Source organism: Hyperoodon ampullatus (genome assembly GCF_949752795.1).
Source record: "Hyperoodon ampullatus genome assembly, chromosome: 10".
NCBI lineage: Eukaryota > Metazoa > Chordata > Mammalia > Artiodactyla > Ziphiidae > Hyperoodon > Hyperoodon ampullatus.
The window spans coordinates 84,553,153-84,571,720 of NC_136923.1; the positions used below are offsets into that span (position 1 = coordinate 84,553,153).

Genomic DNA, 18,568 nt, shown 5'->3' on the forward strand with positions numbered 1-18,568 from the left:
CCAGGGCTCGAACCCATGTCCCCTGCATTGGCAGGTGGACTCTTAACCACTGGGCCACCAGGGAAGCCCTCAGCTCCCATGTTCTTAAAAAACAAAATAACATACATTTAAATTTTGAAGTAATTTCAGATTTACAAAAAAGTTGTAAAATAATATAAAGAATACGCATACACCCTTCACCCACAGTCCCTAAATGTTTACCTTTTACTATGTTTTATGAGTCTGTCTATACTAATTTCTCTATACATACATGTACCTGTATGTACATTTTTTCTGAACCTTTTGAGAGTAAGTTATAGATATAATACCTCATCTCAAACTATGAGAATTAAGCCCTAAAGTCCTAAGACATGCTAAGCCCTGAAGTAATAGGTATGCAATGAATTAACTTCTCTCCCATGTGTGTTCAGTGCTACTAGCTACATGCCATCCTTGGGAGAATTGAAAAAAATAGTTACTCAAGTCATTTTCTGTAGGGCTTTGTTCTTTGCCAGAACTCTAGTTGAGAAAGCCTGTCCTAAATACTCAATTGTTTTATTCCCTGAATACAAGGCTATTCTCTTATATTATCATTACAGTTATCACAGTCAAAAAATTAACATTCATATAATACTATTATCTGATCGCCAGACATTATTGGAGTTTAGCCAGTTGTTCCACTAACGTCCTTTGTAGGAAAAGAAAAATAAGGTTTTTTTGTTGTCCAGGATCCATTCCACTATCACCCATTTCATTTAATTGTCATGTCTTTTTTTTTTTTTTTTTTTTTGCGGTATGTGGGCCTCTCACTGTTGTGGCCTCTCCCGTTGCGGAGCACAGGCTCCGGGCGCGCAGGCCCAACGGCCATGGCTCACGGGCCCAGCCGCTCCGCGGCACGTGGGATTTTCCCAGATCGGGGCACGAACCCGTGTCCCCTGCATCGGCAGGCGGACTCTCAACCACTGCGCCACCAGGGAAGCCCAATTGTCATGTCTTTATTGTGGAACATATCCTCAGACTTTGTCTTTAGACTTTTTTTTTTTTTTTAAGTTTAGGCCATTTATTTGGCAGAATTTTCCTCAATTTGGGTTTGTCTGATGTTTCCTCATAATTAGATTCAGGTTATACATTTTTGGCAAGATAGCACAGAAGTGATGTTCTTTTCTTCTCTTTGCATCATATTAGGAGGCAACTATATATCTTGTTACTGGTGGTGTTAACTCTGATCATTTGGTTAAGGTGGTGTCTTCCAGGTTTCTATACTGTGAAGTTACTTTTTTTGTCTTTGTAATTATTAAATATCTAGTGGGGAGATATATTCAGATTGTGTAAATATCCTGATTCTCATAAAACTTTCATCCACTATATTTTTGCCTGAAACAGTTGTTACTCTTCATTGGACATGTGATGTTTTTAATTCCATCATTTATTCTACATTTAATTGTTGGCTTTTTTAATATAAGAAAAAACTTTCCCTTCTCGCTCACTATTTATTCACTTTTTTTTTTTGGATAAATAAAACCAAATGTTTATTTACACCAAAGAATTCCAACACTGGATCTTTCACATATGAAGGACAAAGTATTATATATATACAGACGGCAAGGGGTGGCAGGGCTGTAACCAGAGAGTTTAGTTTTCCCACAATTCCAGGTCTACCATTTCAGTTTCACTGGAGATAGTGGCTCTGCTCCTACCTCTCAGGTACATTTATAAGACTGAGGGGCAGGTCTGCTCAATGGATGGCATGTGAGGGAAGGGGAAGGTAGGAGGAAAAGAAGGTAGAAAGCTTAAAATAAAATGCAGTGGCCACATCTCTCATTCGCTCTTCAAGAGTTGCTATCATGAAACCAACATAGACAATGTTTTTTTCTTTTGTAAAAAGCAATTTCTTTTGTAAAAAGTAATTATACCCAGTAACTAACTGAATTCAAAAGGACCAAGTCAAAGAAAACTGAAAAAGATTTTGCCTTCCCCCTCCTACCAGCTATAGAGCATGTTGGGAGATGAAAGGGGAGAGGACCGAGGTAAGGAGCCTGGGAGGGACGGTATTAAAGTTTTAAACTGAACTGAAACTAAATTACAAGTGAGTTGCATTTAGGTTAGGTCAATAAGACATGATTCATACTGAACAGACGTTTTCAGGACCCGTCTGCACTTTGGGTAGATTTTCAGCATCTCAGTGTAACGTATTTCAGTGTAAGACGTATTTCCACTAGATTCACCAGTATAACCCCACTGAAGCACTTTTGGCGTAAAGTGATATAAGTGACTAGCAGTACACTGCTCTTATAGGTTGGGTCCTTCCTTCTTCCTTCCTTCCCACCTCGCTTCAAGAAGCTACATTTTTGTAATCTCTGGAGGAGAGCGTGAAATACAAACCCCTCAAAATGTGGAATGGTAGGGGAGCAATGGTGGGCATGGGAAGAAATCTCCAGCCAAACGCAGCAGCCAGAATTGAGGCTGGTTTATCTTTGTTCTTCAGTGATAAGGAACTGAATTTGGAAGGGGAGAAAAAAAATTTGTCCGTGAAATATTCCACCTGCAGATAATTTTTCAGGGAATCCCCTGAATTATGAAAAGTGCGAGTTAAAAAAAAAGAAAGAAAGAAAAAAAGGAATATCAGCCTGTTGTAATTTTTTTTTTTTTTTATGAATGAACTACTATAAATCTACAAGCAACGGTTCAGACACGGTGCTTCGGTTCAGACACGGTCCTTCGGAAGTATTTCACTCCTCCCCGCCAGGCGCAAGCTGCATCAAGGGAGTGAGTGGAATCCCCAACCTCTGCTCAGGCATCAGGAGACAGAAGGGGCCATTACTGCCGAGCGCCAGCGGCAGCTGGAACAGGCATCCCGAGGGGGTTGGCAGCAGCAATCACTGGTGAGCCTGCCTGAGGTCTAAGGGGTGAAAGGGTTGGCACTGAAGAAATCCCTGACATCATATTGGTGCTGCTGACAGGCATACTGCCCCCTGGCATGCTAGATGAGCCCATTCGAGCCTGGTCCTTCACAACAGTGTAAAAATAGGGGTGCTCCATGGCCTCTCTTGCGGTGAGCCATGACTGGTGGTCGTACCACAGCAGCTTGTCCAAGAAATCCAAGGCCTCAGGGCTGACAAGGTGCTGGTTTTCACTGTGGACAAAGCGTTCCCATCGCTTACAGGAATGTCTGCCCAAGATATCGTTAAAACGTGGATCTAATTGCATGTTGTATTTGTCAATATAGTCATATAAATCTTCTGTCCCCAGAACCTTGGCTGTCCTCATCAACTGATCATAATTGTCATGTTCATGGAAAAATGGCTCCTTCTGGAAGATCACACTTGCCACCATACAACCCAAGTTCCACATATCCAAACTGTAATCATACATCTGATAGTCTACAAGTAGCTCAGAACCTTTGAAATATCGGGAAGCAACTCGGATGTTATGTTCTTGGCCAGGATGGTAAAACTCAGCCAAACCCCAGTCTATTAGCTGTAGCTTTCTGTGCTCATGATCAATCATGACATTATGGGGCTTTACATCTCTGTGCATAATCCCCATGCTGTGACAATAATCCAGGGCCTTCAGAATCTCATACATGTAAAATCAAATATCATAGTCTGTTAACATCTGGTACAATTGCTTGAAATCTGTTGTTTACGTGTTCAAAAACCAAGGCAGGTGTTCGTGACACAGGGTCTTTTACAATGTCTGCCAGTGTGATGATGTTGGGACCGCTTCGCAGATTCTCCAAAATCTTTATTTCACGCTTGATTTTCTTCTTCTTTACTGGCTTGAGAATTTTAACAACAACTTTTTCATTATTTGTGATGTTGATGACTTCAAATACTTCACTGTATTTACCCCGGCCTAATTTTCTAACCAGCTGGTAGTCATCTTGATTTCCCCATTCCACCACATGTGACTTGTAATCCCAGTACTCTTGGGGTCTGTGCGTATTAGCATCAGTGTAAACTCTGGCCCTGTTTGGCACGGGTCCCGACATGTCAGACAGGTTGGCGGACAGAGCTGGACTTGACGTTTGGAGAGATGACAGTCACTGTGTTGAGAGGCAGCTGGGGGTAAGAGCTTGTTTCAGAACTGTTTTCTTCAAACTGTGGTGGAAGTTGCAGTGGCGGCGGACGCTCTCCCCTCTCTTCACACAGACAATATGGCAGCGGCGGACCATTTATTCACTTTTTAAATGAGTATGGATTCATGGATTCTTATTGTGTTACTAATTTATCACTATCATTATTTATTTTGATGTTGTTTGTTCCTGATTTGTATAGTGGCAGCCCCTTCAGCCTGGCTCCTGGGTCCTCTTGGCATATTGTCACCACTTTTTTTTTTTTTTTTTTTTTTTTTTGCGGTACGCGGGCCTCTCACTGCTGTGGCCTCTCCCTGTGCTCCGGACGCACAGGCCCAATGGCTCACGGGCCCAGCCACTCCGCGGCATGTGGGACCCTACCAGACCAGGGCATGAACCCATGTCCCCTGCATCGGCAGGCAGACTCTCAACCACTGCGCCACCAGGGAAGCCCTGTCACCACTTTTTGAGCACTTCCTTATTTTCTGACACAACAAGATGCTCCAGGTTCATCTTGTACTTTCTAAACCCTGGAATTAGCCATTTCTCCAGTGAGCCTTGATTCCTCTCAGTGAGAAATGGTGTTTAGAAACCATGCTCTAAGTGCTTGGTGTGCTCATTACTACTGGGATTTCATCGTTTCTGTGACCTCACAGCCAGACATTAGTAGAAAAAAAAGCACCCACCTTCACACATACACACATTTCTATTTTTTCTGTATATACTTAAAAACCTTGACCTCATACTGATACTTCTAATTCCAGTTAAACACTACAGGTGCAGAGTTCATTGTAGCCTTTCCCTTTTCTGTGTTTGTAACCCCCTTCGCTGACAGTGAAGCATCTGGGTGCCGTTATATTTATTTATTTGTTCATTCCTAGGCTATACATTAAGTAGCGAACCTTTTCCACTCTGGGGGAAAACTCCTACTAATTAGAGTTCCGTAATTGTTTATAGTCCTTTTTATCTTTAGTTTGAGTTTATATAATCCTAATACTGTATTATAAAGTTATTTATTTTTCCCCCTCCTGGGTGGTTTTGTTATTAATTTGAAATACAGACTTGTTTGTTTTTATTTGTATTCCATTTTAATTTTTTTCTCCCCCAGCTTTTCTATTTATTTATGTATTTGTTGAATATGTGAAATGTAACAGTTTAAAAAGTAAAAATGTGTGTTTTACAAAAATGTATATACTAACAGAAGTATGACTCTCTTTCCATCCACCCTTTGGTACCAATTTCATTTTCCAGTCCTTTTGATCCCATTTACACCTACCTTGTGATGATAACCAAACTCATTAGTTTCTTCTTTTCTGAGTTTCTTTTTGGCCAAATGAATAGATATATGTGTAGTTTCTTATTTCTACTTAATTCTTACACAAAATGCAGCATACTTTTTTACACCGCTGCTTTCTAAAATTTATGGTTTATCCTAGAAATTGCTCCACATCAATTCATAAAGGTTATCTTCATCCAGTTTTACAGCTACATAGTACCTCATTATACGTGAACATACCTCCTCTGTGCCAGGCACTGTCCCAGGTGCTAGGGAAACAGCAGCAAATGAAATGAACTAAAATCCTTGACCTTTGGGGCTTACATTCTATGGAGAAAAATAAAACAGGAAAGGAGAGAAGGAGTGTTGTATGTGTGGGCCAGCTGGGGTGGAGGTGTGTCATAATTTAAAATAGGATGGTCAATCAGGCCTTACTGAGACTATGACAGTTTACCAAAGATTTGAGTGAGGTGAGAGAGGGAGCCTTGAAGATCTAAAGGAAGAGCACTTTAGCAGGGAGAGACTACAAGTACAAAGACCTTGAAATGGGAATGGACCTGGCTTGTTTGAACAACAGCAAGGAGGCCAAGGTGACTAGCTTGCAGTACACACGAGAAGAGCAGGGAAGTGTGTCGGAGTGGTAACTAGGAGTCAGATTTCCTAGGGTCTGCTAGGTTCTAATAGGAGCAGTTTTGGTGGAGTGGTGAGGGTATTTGATTGGAGTATGTTTCAGAAACCTTGGAAGATAAGAATTAAAGGCAATAAACAGATTGATTTCTTTTGAGGAATTTTGCTGTAAAGAGAAACAGAAGTGAGACAATAGCTCGAGCGTGAGGTGGTTGAGAGAAGTTTCTTGCTAGTGCTTTGGTTTTAGGAGAGACGTAACAGCTAGTTTGCTGATTAGTGTGATCCAGTAGGAAAGAACAAATTGATATTGCAGGAGAGAGAGGATAGAATTGCAGGAGTGATGTCTTCGTGGCAAAAAGGGGTGGAATCCAGTACACCAATGGACAGGTTGTCCTTAGATTGAGCAGGGGCAGTTTGTTATCCATGGTAACAGAAGGAAAGATGGAGAGTGCATGACCACCTTGGAAGAGGTTGGTTGATGTGGTGGGAGCATGTGGAAGTGTTTTTTTTATGTTTTTGGTTTTTGGCTTCCTTAGATTTTCTCAGTAAAATAGGAAGCAAAGTCATCCTATTTTTTTTTTATCAGCAGTAAGTTGGGATTTTTCTTTTTGAGCAAGGTTTGTGCTCAAAAGACCATATCAAAGCAGACTCTTAGGCCCCTTTACCATAATAATAGTTATTATAATAGCTAACACAGAGTACTTACCATGAGATACATCGTGATTAATTTATTATTCAACTCAGTGATCTGAGGTAATTTCCATCATTAATCCATTTTATAGTTGAGGAAACTACGTACAGAGTGATTAAGTAACTTGCCTGACATCACACAGCTAGGATGATAGTCATAGAAACTTACTTTCTCTGTCTTTGCACTGGGAATTCTAATGATCATTAACCATTTTCTTCCAAACCTTACTACAGAAAGGACTGCACAGATACTCATAGCCCCTTTTGGATTGTTTTCTTCATGAGCAGGCATACTAATTATTAGGCGTCTTGATTATTCAGTTGAACCAAGGGAAGAGGAGGAATCCTGGTTTTGAGATCACCTGAGCTCATTAAAGAAACAATTCTTTCTGGTACTTGCCCTGTATGTGTTGCTGACTGGTTTTATACTAGTAAAGAGGAAAACTAACTGCTTTCAACCCCTGTAAAACCTAGAGCACTTGTGGACTTTGATGCAGAAATTCTGTCTTTTTTGCAGCAATTTTAATTTTGAGCATTTTTTCTTAGTTAAAGGAATATAAATAATAATTCTTCTTTGTTTCACAGGGTTGGAGATACCAAGTAAAGAATTAGTATATATGATGCTGGAAACTTGCAGAGAGGAGCTGCTCATGACTGAAAGGCCTAAAACAGATGTATCTTTCAAGTTCTCATCGAGAGAATGACTGTGAAGAGAATGATGGGTCAGGAAGACCAGTGGAAAACTCCCTAGGAGAGAGCCATAGAAAATGTACACTTCGGAAGAGAGGTATAATCAGAGAACTCAAAAAAGGAAAATATATCATGTATGCCCTCAGAAGGGTAAAAAGATTTTTATTCATGTGCATGAGATTACTCAAATAGATGATCATATATACCAGTGCCTTGAACGTGAGCAAAATTTCTGTGAAAACTTAGCTCTTATTATGTGTGAGAGAACCCATACAGGGGAGAAACCTTATAGATGTGATATGTGTGAGAAAACCTTCATCCAAAGCTCAGATCTTATTTCACACCAGAGGATCCACAATTATGAGAAACCCTATAAATGTAGCAAATGTGAGAAGAGCTTTTGGCACCACTTAGCCCTTTCAGGACACCAGAGAACACATGCAGGTAAAAAATTCTATACATGTGATATTTGTGGCAAGAATTTTGGTCAGAGCTCTGATCTGCTTGTCCACCAGCGAAGCCATACAGGCGAGAAACCGTATCTATGTAGTGAGTGTGACAAATGCTTCAGCCGAAGTACAAACCTTATAAGACACCGAAGAACTCACACAGGTGAGAAACCATTTAAGTGTCTGGAGTGTGAAAAAGCTTTTAGTGGGAAATCAGATCTTATTAGCCACCAGAGAACTCATACTGGTGAAAGGCCCTACAAATGTAATAAGTGTGAGAAAAGTTACCGACACCGTTCAGCCTTCATTGTTCATAAAAGAGTTCATACTGGGGAGAAGCCCTATAAGTGTGGTGCCTGTGAGAAATGCTTTGGCCAGAAATCAGACCTTATTGTACACCAGAGAGTCCACACAGGTGAGAAGCCGTATAAATGCTTAGAATGTATGCGAAGTTTTACTCGGAGCGCCAACCTAATCAGGCACCAGGCAACTCACACTCACACTTTTAAATGCCTGGAATATGAGAAAAGTTTCAACTGTAGTTCAGACCTTATTGTGCATCAGAGAATTCACATGGAAGAGAAACCACATCAGTGGTCTGCATGTGAGAGTGGCTTCCTCCTGGGCATGGACTTTGTTGCCCAACAGAAAATGAGAACTCAGACAGAGGAGCTGCATTATAAATACGGTGTCTGTGATAAAAGCTTTCACCAGAGCTCAGCACTTCTTCAACATCAGACAATCCACATCGGTGAAAAACCATATATCTGTGATGTGGGTGAAAAAGGTCTTGAGCTCAGCCCTCCCCGTGCATCAGAAGCCTCACAAATGTCTTGACCAGACAAGAAGTTATAATGCCATAAAAAATGTATTACAATGTAAGAGAACTCCTTAAGATGAAGAACTCTAAGCAAATCTCAGACTTTCCTCAGAGCTCAGATTTCACTGGGGACCAGAGAATCTGCAATTGTAGGAAGTTGAGAAATGGTTTGCCCAGAGAGCTGTCCTTACAGAAGCTTATCAACCACTCCAATGAGAAACCTTACAAATGCTCTGAGTTTGGGAAAACCTTTAGTCCAAGCTTGTATCTGATCACCCACAAGAGGATTCATACAGGTGGGAAACCTTACAGATTTGTTGAATGTGAGAAAGCTTTCTAGCAATGGTCACCTCTTCTCATTCCAAGAGAATTCACATTGGTGGACAGCATTTTTAATACCCTGTGTCAACAGTGCTTCAGAGAGTGTGCACATTTCATTGGACGTCAGAACGCCCCACTGGGAAGAAACCCCCACAAGTGTGAAGAAATCTTCTAACAGAACTATGACTTTCTTACCTATCAGAGAAGCCATACAGGTGAAAATTTCTATATTTGCCTTGAAGGTGGCAAAAGCATTAGGTGGAGAGCCTTCTTGGGTTTGCACCCCCCCAAAAAAAAAACAATCTGAGGACAGACCTTATGAATTCTCTGAATGAGAAAAGCTTCTGTCAGTGATCGGTTTTTGTGGTATACTGGGGAACTCACATAAGTGAAAAACCCTATAAATAACCTTGAGTCTAAAAAAAAAAGCCTTGCAGGAAATCCCTACCTTATTGCGCCCCAAAGACCCTACTCTGCAGATGATTTTGTTCTAGTAAGAGATCTAACTGTGGACTATGTACATTTAATAGGTATGAGAACAACTGTTCTCATAGTTGACTCATATAGTAGAGATGACTTCTAATGAGTCAATATGTAAACTGTTTTTTTTTTTAGATACCCAGAAACTTTCTGCAAGGAGCTAGGGCAGGTCAGAGTAGGCCTGGTGGGAAACTCAGGTAAAGATGCTTTTCTTTTATCTGAACCACTTAATGATTGCTTTACTTTCAGTTTTTTAAATTTGGAACTCCAATAAAGGAAAGGACTGTAACCTTGAGAGAGAAGGTGTGGCATGTGTTACTGTTGGGGGAAAGAAGTACATTTACTTTGCCTCTGTCGATTTTGTAAGTCTTGGCTGGAATGGGGACTAGTGTGTTGATAGCAGCGTGGGAACCTTTTGCTGGTTGTGTAAAGAACTAAGCAGCTAGGGAGTAGTTATCATAGATCAAAACTCTTCCCAAGGCTTCCCCTTTGGAGGGCCAACCTCATAACGAGGTAGAATACTCAGCTTTTTACTTGTGAGTTGAGGCATACCCTTACAAGTTTCCTTTCCCTAAAATCTTTCAGATTATTACTGGTATTTGCAGTTTCAGCTTTAGAGATTCATTTCTTCTCAACTCAGAGATGCACGTTCCAGGATAATCGTTATGATTTTTACTAGTACCCATACTTTTGTGACTTCATTTATCATGTTTCTTTCAATGGTAAGATATCTTCATCAGTTCCTTGCAAAATAATTAAGAGAAAGCTGAAAGAAAGGTTTAAGCCTGAGTAGGCACAGAGTAGAACACATAATGATGCATTATTAGTGGAGAAGCTAGACTTTGATTTTGAGAATCGTGACTCAAAAGCTGGTGGTTTTTTTTTGTTTTGTTTTTTTTCCACTCCATTATCCTGCTGTTTATAGCAAATCAAGCCACATAATGACATGCCTTTCATTTACTTCGGTTCTGCCAAGGAAAGAGAATACTTTTTATTCCCAGGGAAAAGACTGCAATCACCACAATATAAGGTATATATTTCGCTTGTAATGTAGGATTCTAAATGCTAGAAGGGGAAAGTAGTTGGCAGATTCATCAGAGGTTTAAGGATAAGCACTTACCTCCAACTTAACAGGGTAATTATGATTACCTTTAATATTCTCCAGAAATACTCTAATTAATCCAGGGATCTGTAAGTGGACACTTCTGAGGTTTTTTCCTTCCCTCAGATAAAATGACATTTAATATAAATACTTAAAACTTCTACAGTATTTGGGACTGTAGACTTGGTGAATAAGTATTTTGAGTCCTCTGGTTTATCTTAGCAAATCCTGAACTCCAGAGAGCGTTGGTATTCGGACTCATGGCGGTGGCCAACTCTTGCACTGCCACCTTGTGTTTGGCTCTCAGCTCTGATCCTGATGACTGGTTGATGACCTTGATAATCTTAGGGTCAGAGGATATAACTCATAGTGATAATAAGGAATCTGATTCTAGGGTGTTTTTTTCTTTCTTCTTTTAGAAAACAGGTCCTGGAAGTTTATTTGATCTGATGTATTTTAGTAATTTTCCTAAATAGCTCTTATACCATAAAAAGTTGCTCGGTGTGATAAAACACACAAGATGTATTTGTTTCTCTTTGGTGAAAATCATGCCTATCACTAGTATATGTTTGACAATTGTAATTCTTAAAATAGTATTGGGTGTATGGCTTGGTGGTGATGAAAATTAGTCCTTATGGCTACTTGTTAGTCATTAGAGAGAACTTGGAGAAGGGAACAGAGTTTGTATCTTTGGCAGGGCAGTGACTTGCCCCTTCTTTCAACTAATCTTCCTGGTAATTGTCTCTAGTCTTTAAGTAAATTAAGAATGGACCATCCCTCAGACAGAGAACTTTGGGGGTATGAAACAGGTCTGAGGGCTTTTAATCATGGGGGGGAAAAGGTGTTGGTATTACTCATATAGAATAACCTGAGGTTGGAAAGGACCACTTGGGAGCCTGTAACCAAAACTAGAAGGTAACTTCTGGGATGGATGGAGGTTCTCTTGAAACAGTGCCAACCTAAATCTACCTCAGGTAAGTAGTCAGAGTGACTTTTTCAAGATTTCAGACCAAACGAGACACTTGTATTCGGTCAATGTATTCCTATGCTTTAATGTTTTTGTTTTCCCTTAATTCTTAAATAAAAACATTGTTCTGAAAACTCCATTTTTGTCTCCACTGTACTAAGAAAAAGCATTTCCCCTACACTTGCATTAGAATAAAGCAGATGTTCAGGAATCCTTTCACAGTGTATACGTATATCAAACTGTCATAGTGTACACTTTAAATACCTTACAATTTTATTTGTCGGTTATATCTCAGTAAAGCTGGGGGAGAAAGGAATAAAGTGGATATTCATGTGACCCTTTGGCCTGGTGGTGATGATAGCCATTGGACCATCTCTAGAATTCCAAGATTTTTTTTTTAAGAATTCCAGGAATTTTTGATGCTAAGGCAAATAATGAATGGAAACCTGGAAGGAATTATTGTCTTTGCTCTGCTGTAGGCATTGGATCCTTTTGGGGCCTCCCCATTGCATTACATACGGAGTACAGGGAGGAGTAATAGCTTAAACTGACCGTACTTGGGACTAAAATTCAGAAACAACAAAACTGTCTGTCTACACCCTCAAAATAAAGGACAATTTTGAATTTTCAATTACCAGTGGAATTCATGTATGACTCCAGTTCTACCTCTTGTCACCTCATCTTATCATTTGTTGGAGTGGGGCAAAGGAGATGGTGTAAAAATGGTGGCACTGATGTACCTCCCATTATGAAGTTTGCCCCAGTTTACATCTATTTGCTCTGCCACAGAATAGGTCCCAGCGTTTTAAGTGGCTCTCATTGCATTGTGGGAAAAGAATAAGAGTTAAGACAATTTGGATGGATGAAAAGGGGAAGGGAAAATGGTACAATTTCAAGTTTTGTTTTTTCTTTTGACATAAAGTGGTGTGGCTAGAACAAGGCCTGTGGCCTTCACGCTTATCCCCCCGCTTAAAGTGATGCTACATCCCAACGTTTAGCTAGGCTGTGGGGAGAAATATTTCTGGGAAGAACACTAGTCACATCCCTTACAAGTAATTAGAAGAGAAATAGTGCCACACTCGGGTAGAGGAAGGGAAAGGTGCCTCCCAGTACACGTGTATGCCACAAGAGTTTCTTGAAAGAGTTCTTCACATTGCTTCCTGACGGGCTGGGGAGGACTTGTATGCAACTGAAGCTTTCTTGTTTCATGCCCAAAATATTAGTTTGTGTCATTACCCAAGCAGAGATTTGGACTTTAAAGTGAGGGAGGCTGAAGGCGGTTAACCCTTGCAGAGAGAATCCTTTTTCCATCTGGCACAGGACACGTTAAAAATAGGGGTATAGGAATCCAACTCTGAGTAGTAACTGATAACATCAAATAATTGGTAATTAGTGAAGAAAAGAGAAGACTTGGAGTAACTCCTGTTGTTTATCTTTTATACCCACTTTCAAATTCTCTGCAACCCTCTTGTATCCAGGAACCTTGGTCTTAATTGCCTGGCTCAGAAATTTGCATTAATGTATCTGAAAATGAGAAGTCTTTTATATGGAATTCTAAGTGGACCTCCTCACTATTGAATCCAGCATCTCGTCTAGATGAGGAGCCTCAGTCTTGCAGGTGGAGGAAGTTGGAGCTGCTTTGGGAGACATGGGGGCAATTGGTTCGGGGGCAGTAGGGCCATATCATGATTTACCAACAGGCAATTTAAACCACATCAGTTGTTTCTGACTGAGCAGGGGACTGATAAGGGAGTTGTTTGGAACAGTCACTGCTGCAGTGACCTGTCTTCTCTCCTCTGTCAGTGTCATAAGCCCACACTTGCAGCCCTCCTTCTCCAGCCCTATTCAGCCACCACCACCCCACCACCCCTGCACAGCATCATCTGCTCCAACGAGAAAAATCTCTCGGAGAGGCCTTCTGACCCACTTCAAAACAAATCTCTTTATCCTGCCTTTCTTCTCCCAAAGGAATAAACGTCCTGACTCCTTTCACATGCCAAGCACATTCTCTTCAACAACCTCTGAAACCTTCCTCATTTATCTCTAGATTTTTTCATTTATTTCCTTCATTGAGATTTTCCCTCGTCTTCAAATATGTATAGATGCCCTTTCATTCCCCCCCCCTTTTTTTTTAAACTTTAGGTTGCCCTTAATAGGCTAGTGTTTCTCTTAATATCCCCCCTTCCAGAATTCACCAGCTTAAAATCTATACTGCCTCCATTTCTAAGTGTTCATTTCCTATCATGCTATAATCTGGCTTTACACAATTTCCTACCTAGCTGTTGTCTCAAAGATCATGAGCGACCTTTGAACCAAAGTGGATGATGTGCTCTCCAACAGGGCACATCAGTTGCCTGCCTCTTTTTTTTTGTCCTTAGCAATACAGTATAGTACTGATTCTCACCCTGTCTTTCTGACATTTCTTTCTGTTGATGCCTATGTTGGCTCCAAAGAGGAGCATAAAGCATAGGGGCTTTTTCTTAGAAAATATTCATCTGTATTGTATGTCTTTTACTCACATGTAAATAACCTCCAAATTCTCATTCCCATAAGAGCTAATTTTAATTTTCCAGCATCCTGAGTTTGCACCCCCCCACACTCACATATTTCTCTTAAAGGCTCAAACCATGTAAAATCCACCTCATTTCCATTTCCAACCACTGACCCATGTCCCAATTTTTCCATTAAGATTGATGGCACCACCTTTGCTGAGCCAGGGTACCATCTTTGACTCTTTCTTTCCACTGTCACCAGGTCCTGTTATACTTTCTTCATGTCTCTCACCCTTATTCCTTCATTTGCATTCTTACTATAACCACTCTAGTCCAGAAACTTACTAGTTTTTATTTTTACAATAATCTCTATTTATCCTCTTTCTCTCCATCCTACTCAGTTCAGTAGGTTTACCTGCCTTTTACACTGTCTTATGCAACCTTAAATAGATTACTTTCCATTATGTATAGCATCAACTGTACGTTTTCTAACCTAGCTTTTAAGGAGCCTAAAATTTGATCCCTTTTTAGATATATTTTCTGAAATTAATCTAGAGCTGACATTTCACCCTCATCCGTCGTGCGGCAGGAGTGTGGTTTGATGAATCGAGGGCAACTTCAAGCATGAGATACCATTTCCTTTGGTTTGTGAGCCTAAGTTTAAGCTAATTTAGCACCTAGCATTATCCTGATTAGCATTATGGGTCTAAGGTGGCCACATAAACTATGTTGGCCTATGTTATATAACTATGTTATATATGTTATATGTTATATATATATGTTATATGTTACATGTTATATAACTATGTTATATAAACTCCTCCCCACTCGTTCCACGGCATGGTTGATCCGGCTCTGGGGAAAGCAGAGCTGAGAGAATTGCCAAGAGATGGGTCAAGAACCATGGCCGAAGTGAGGTACTGCCTTCCAATTATATGAGAAAAAAGAAGTCCTTTTTGATTATGTCTTATTGAGTTGGGTTTCTATTACTTATAACTGAAAACATTTTCATATATTCCATAAACTCTTATCTAGTTAGGCAGTTTTCCTTGCTATCCACTGAACATACTTGTTTTTTGTTTACTGTGCTTTCTGTACTTAGACTGTGCTTCATATTGCTTTCTAGCTACTCAAACCTAAATATCTGAATATAAATATCTGGACAAAATATGAATTTATATGGAACTCATACATCCTTGGAAGGCTCTCTGGTATCTGTTCTTTGATGACCGGAAGTGACTATGGAAGATATCCATGGATGAAGGACTCTACTGGGCTTGCACAATATTATGGATTGTGAGTCAGACGATACTCAATATCTAAAAGGAAGTTCAGGTCACATGGCCATCCTTTGTATCCCATTGTGCAGCATTAAGTCTCTACAAAGCCCAGTAAAGAGTGAGGTGCTTTTTCTCAGGTATTCTTTTCCTGTGAATTGACAGAGGCTCCATAGAGCATCTCTATTTAACACGGACCTTTGATGCACCATTGGATCTGGTATCATAAAGCCCAGTTACACAGCAACTTGCTCAATACTCTAAATCAGCTACAAAGTAGCTTAATGGATTTGGGGACTGAGATGAAATAAGGTAGGTAGAGTTTTGATAAGGCTCCATCTATCCCTCATGTGGCACTTATAGGGAGGAGCTTTCCAACTATTCTTACTCATAGTGTTACTGGGGCTTCTGAGTGTTTACTGAACCTCTCCTCCCATGGGTCCTTCTCATGGAAATGATAGGACTCCACATTTCCTGGTGATCAGAAGAACTAACACATATCCCCAAACTGTCCAACTGATGATAAGTATCAGGCATTTGAATCTGAGCTTTTAAAGATTTCTAATTAGGGTCATGCAGGAAATTTTAGTGGGAGCCATACAAAGAGAGAACTAAGAATGTAATGACTGTTGAATGAAGGCCCAATATTTGAATCACTCCTGTCATAAGGAAAAAGAGGCCAATAATGACTGGTGATGTCTATTTTAAGACAATGTGTGGCCATTATTGAACATTCGAGGGCTTCCCTGGTGGCGCAGTGGTTGAGAGTCCGCCTGCCGATGCAGGGGAAACGGGTTCGTGCCCCGGTCTGGGAAGATCCCACATGCCGCGGAGCGGCTGGGCCCGTGAGCCATGGCCGCTGGGCCTGTGCGTCCGGAGCCTGTGCTCCGCAACGGGAGAGGCCACAACAGTGAGAGGCCCACATACGGCAAAAAAAAAAAAAAAAAAAAAAAAAAAGCGGTACAGAAGGGAATATTCGTCATCAACTCAGCAATCATCTCAGACTCTGAGTTAGCAAATAATTCTCTTTTTCTTAACCATAGTAAAGTAAAATATCACTGGCAGCAAGCCTATGCATTATATGAAAGCTGTTTAATGAAGAACAAGCATGTTTGAGGCTTATCAGTAGCTTAATCTAAAAGGGTCAACTGACAAAATAGGGTGAACGAAAAAAGCTTATTGAACAACTTTTTCCATGGGATAGAGAACAATGAAATCCAGGGACCAAGATGTCATTGTTAACTTTGGAAGAAGAGAGCCTGCACAATAGAATCAACTGGGAAGATTTTTAACATAGCAATGCCTGGTTTCTTCCGAAGAGATTCTGATTCAATGAGTCCAGAAAGGTCAGGTACTAGAAAACATTTCTGAATCATCTCCTCAAAAGATTCTAGTAAGTATCTAAGTTTGAGAACCACTCAGACAGAGGCAGGAGAAATTGTGAAGATGTTAAAGCCAGACATTAGGTGACTATTTCAAGCACTCCATATTATTAATGATGAAAGAAACATCATTCTCTACTACCTGGTATCAAAAACAAAGCTTATGGTGGAAACAGAAGCAATTACCTTGATGACCTTGGAAAAAATTGAAGATAACTTCACCAGTGAAATTAAAGGCAAGAGACTAAATCCCTGTGGACTAAGAAATTTAACTAGGGGAAAAAATCCTAGGAATTTAAGCCTTTTTATTTACTCAGTCAGTGCTATTGTTTCTTCTTGGGAAACACCAGAAGGTAAGATTGGAAAAAGAAGTTTAAATTTCAAAATTTCTAGCACCTTCATGGTTTCAATGAGGCAGAAATGGATGACAACCTATACTATTTTAGATACTTCCAAAGCAGTAGATATATTTTCATCTTAACTTGGCCTACCTTAATTATCTCATATTTAAAAGTTGAGAAATATTAGTCTTGTCTAGGTCTTGGGTTCTTTTTAAAGAATATTATGTGAATATAAGGCATTATGATTTGACTGTTCTATAATGTACACAACAGTATGACACTGGCATAAAAACAGACACACAAATCAATGGAACAGAACAGACAGCCCAGAAATAAACCCATGCCTATATGGTCAAGTAATTTATGACAAAGGAGCCAAGAATACACAGTAGAGATAGGATGGTCTCTTCAATAAATGTTTTGGGAAAATTGGACAGTCACATGCAAAGAATGAAACTGGACCCCTATCTTATACCATACACAAAAATCAACTCAAAATGGATTAGGGACTAAAATGTAAAACCAGAAACCATAAATCTCCTAGTAGAAAACATTGGAGGTAAGCTCCTGGACATTGGTCTTAGCAATGATTTTTTGGATTTGACACCAAAATAAAGGCAACAAAGGCAAAAATAAACAATTGAGACTACATCAAACTAAAAAGCTTCTGTAGAGCTAAGGAAACCATCAAGAAAATGAAAAGGCAACCTACCAAATGGGAGAAAATATTTGCAAATCATATTCTAATAGGGGTTAATATCTAAAATATATAAATAACTCATATAACACAATAGAAAAAAACAATCTGATTATAAAATGGGTAGAGGACCTGAACAGATGTTTTTCCAATGAAGACATACAACATGGAGTATGTTCATCTCCATGTTAAGTAATGAATTCTTTCTAGATCAAATATTCTCTGGAATTGCATTTCATTTTCTTGAATGCCACTAACTTTCTCCTGAAGACTTTGAAACTCACTTTCAAATGGAGCATTCCCTGTCTGCATAGATTCTTCCCAAGCAACCTAAAGTTGCAGATGTGAGCTCTTTGTGCAGAACTGTTTAAACTTGAGCCTGAAATGCTGACCTTGAAAATATTGGTATCTGAGGCCAACCTGGGAACAGAATTTCATTCATTCAAGAAATTAAGCCCTACTGTGTTTTACTTTCTAAGCTGTTAGAACTTAAGAAGTTTCTTCCTCTTGGTATTCACTTTATCTAGCAAAGGTGACAATGGGCACTCAGAACTTTGAATAAATGAATATGACAGCTTGTCAAATTCTGAAACTCAATCTTCCTGGTTCGCTTGGAAGACATCATGACCTTAGGAATCCACATGGAACAAACTCACAAGAAATGAACACAAACAAGAATACCAAGTTCCTAAGATGAGGGTATAACATTACACAGATGTGTTTGTGTGCTGGGTATGAGGAGTATGGATTGTGAGAAATGTTACACCAAGCAGACCATAATTTTTTATTGTATGGTCATTTTTATTCTCCCAAATAAACTGCACCTCTCAAATTGAGATCTTAACATGGCTAAGTTATTTTAGAGCCAAAGTGGATGAATCCACTTCATCCAAAGAACACATG

General features: G+C 39.8%; 1 pseudogene across 1 annotated transcript; it reads right to left on the bottom strand.

Moving 5' to 3' along the window:
• Positions 1 to 2,594: 2,594 nt before the first annotated feature.
• Positions 2,595 to 3,970, bottom strand: LOC307059057 (casein kinase II subunit alpha-like; annotated as a pseudogene). The gene has a single exon. The product of its transcript is annotated as a casein kinase II subunit alpha-like (transcript).
• Positions 3,971 to 18,568: the final 14,598 nt, after the last annotated feature.